The following is a 3,518-nucleotide window of genomic DNA, read 5'->3' on the forward strand; positions in this document are numbered from 1 at the left end:
CTCTTTTCTTAATTATTTAATTATGCATAAATCTTAAAATTTATTTTTCCATTGAACGTGATGAAAATCATTCTTTTAGCATAGGATGACCAATCCTAGAATATGGTAGGAAGTCCTCTTTTCACGTTATGCATAAGAATTAATTATGTATCAATTTCTTAAAAATTTTGCCATAGCTCCGATGCTATTACTGATAATTTTTAATACTTTTAAAAACAATAAACTTAGTAATACAATTATGATAGTATAACTATCTTCTAAACTTAAATCCAATTTATGGATTTAAATCATAAGATTATCATAGTTTTAGAAGCATAAAAGTATAAAAAGCCACTTTCTTAACCTCTAGCTTCACACGCCTAGAGTTTGATTTGTGATTTGATAATTTATCAATGAGAAGCATCATTTGAATAGAGAATTGGTCATAGGAATGACCATTCTTTTGGGGGGAGAGAGATAAGCATAAAAAGCATCCTAATTAAGCATAAATGTAAACTTTTCTTAATTATTCATTACAACTCTTAAGAAAAGTTGATTTGCATTATAAACACTTAATTTAGAAACTTTTCTTAATTATTCATTACAACTCTTAAGAAAATTTGATTTGCATTATAAACACTTAATTTAGAAACTTCTCAAGCTTGAGAGGGGTTGAGAAGTGAAAACATTGAGAATAGTAGAGAAAAACCATGAAATTACACCTTACCTCTTGATTTTGCTTGCTTCTCTATCTTAGAAAAAACCCCCAACCAATCATTTGGCTAGTGTGTTGAGAGGAAAGCTCCAAGGATGGTTGAAGAGAGAGAGAAGCTCCACTCTCTCGAAAAGTAGAGGATTTTTTTGATGATGTCATTATCTGAGTCATTCCTCCCTGAGAGGAATAATGCACTTTGTATTTTGCTAACCCATTTTGTTTTACATAGTTTAATTGGTTCAATTACCATGTTACCTTGCTAAGGAGATACACTACGGCTTAAAGCTCTAATTAACCCCATGAATAAGGTTGTTCACCCTCCAAGATATTATCCTCACTTGTGCTTGTTACCTCTCCTTTGGAGACATCCCTCTGTAGTATCCACCTTAATAATTTCCTTGAGCCACTCCTTAGGCACTACTCGTATTTTAACTCAGTCATCTAGATGACGAATCATGATCAAACTTTTGTGCCAACTTTGGTCACTACGAGCTTGCAAAATCCATGGTCATCCCAATAAAATGGGGTATGACATTACATGAGAGGTAAGACGTACAACTAAGAAACTAATTCTAAACTCAAGTCCTATAATAGTAGTAGTTAGGGCTCATAACACACCAAGGGGTTTAACTCTTTATTGGTCAGCCAACTGCAAGACTAAACTAGTAGGTTCTAAATCCTTCAACCCTAGCATCTCCATAGTTTGCTCTGTCATTAAGTTAACAGTTTCCCCTCTGTCTGGATGTGCTCTGAGAATAGACATATTACCATTATTTGTACATCTTTTGCTTTCTTAGACTTAGGGTTTAATCTATCAACTACCACTCTAACTTGACATACTCTTCTTCTTGCCATTTTTTGGTAAAGTTATCTTCTATGTAACAAACTATTATGGGATAAGATTTCTTCTAGCCTATCTCTTTGCCTAACAAAATCCTTCAAAGGAAGAACATCCACTGAGCATGCACAACACCACTTACCGCCAACACTTCATCTATCAAGTGTACCACAAGTTGTAACTGACTAGTGAGGATTGTTCTTGGGAGGTTTTCCTCATTTATGCACACTCCTCCGCTACTATTACTCAGGAAGTATCAATAGTGGACGGATGGATCTCCTTGGAACTTATGTGCCTATGATGGAGTTTGTGTACCTTGAACCTTTGATTATGAAGCTTGAGATACTATGGTGTGGCATTCAAGTGCATGATTTGTCCCCACTACTTACACAACGTAGCACTTAGGTGAAGGCAATTTTAATGTGCAAAATGCATGACTTTTGGAGAAATGGAGAGGTATGTTTTCTATGCTAAATCACCATCCTATGATTTGAATTATCAAATATGAGTTGGCTCTAAATATAGATTATTTATACATTGTGCATAATTAGGAATCACAACATCTGGTCACAATGCTTTTCCAAATTGTGGACCATCTATTGTTACATCATGGTTTATGTATCTCAAGAAGGTTATGTATGAAGACCATCAATAAATTTTTCCATTTGATTTTGAGAAGTCAATTCCATCTACAAAAGGATTCACACGACATCCTCTAAGAGTAGGTTATTGGGGAGTATTGTGGTAGAGGATCGTCCCATATGCCATTGTCGAGAATGATATGATACTCAATATTCTTTCGTCTCCCATATTGTGCAAAGCTAAGAATCAATCATCTTCTAGATCTGATGCACATCATAAAACATGTAGCAGCAAATGTTTGGGACCACATAATTGGCAACAGAGATTCTTTAGCGGTTCGAGAAGATTGATTGACTGCATCCCCACTGCTTGGTGAATAGTTCAAGAGAATATAAGATAATTTTACCTAAAGTATCTTAGATCTTCACAATGAACAAGCAGAAGAGAGTGAAGGACCAAACTACCTCCTTTTGTACCCCTACATGTGTCATGTGTAGCATAACATTGATTGCAATGTATTATGCTACATAGTTCATTCTTCTCATATGCATTAGGAGGTGTGGAGATAAAAAAGTGCACAAAACCATCTACAAAATGGGGGCAGTGGTGGTGAGGTATGTGAAAGTAAAATCATAACATGGCTTTATTTTATTGTTGTGCTAATTTGTAAAACATGTCATGCTAATTAAATGGATTCTCCATGTTCTTGACCTTATGCTTGCCAGGCATGAGAAGAGCTAGCATCACATGACCCTTGTTTACTAATTTCCAAGGAGGGAGATTGTAGTTCACTGCTACTACTAGCCATGTGGTCCATGATGTCAATTCGAGAAAAAATGGATTGAATACATCCATACCCAATCCAAGTCATAAGTGACGTGGCTCCTCCTTGAATTCTGACCACTCCTCTTCTATGTGTTACCATGCCAATGAATCCACAAGGACCCTCATTATGCCATCGGGTGGAATGATTGTGCATGCCATGTCATGAAGTCAGCAATGGACTTGCAACTGAACAGTGTTCAATGTAGGGTATAATAGGAAAATGCCTTAACACCTTGTGAGAGGAATCATCGTACTTTACAAATTTCTTTGATAATGAGACTCTCCACATTTTGGACATTGAGTTGCATCTTCCATGATGTCAATTTGAGAAAAAATGGATTTAATACATCCATAGCCAATCCAAGTCACAAGTGACGTGGCTCCTCCTTGAATTCTGACCACTCCTCTTCTATGTGTTACCATGACAATGAATCCAGGGACCCTCATTGTGCCATCGGTGGAATGATTGTGCATGCCATGTCATGAAGCCAGCAATGGGCTTGCAACAAGGGAACAATGTTCAATGTAGGGTATAATAGGAAAATGCCTTAACACCTTGTGAGAGGAATCATCGTACCT

This window comes from Cibotium barometz, chromosome 49 (assembly GCF_041138505.1).
Source record: "Cibotium barometz isolate CiBa-2024 chromosome 49, ASM4113850v1, whole genome shotgun sequence".
Classification (NCBI taxonomy): domain Eukaryota; kingdom Viridiplantae; phylum Streptophyta; class Polypodiopsida; order Cyatheales; family Cibotiaceae; genus Cibotium; species Cibotium barometz.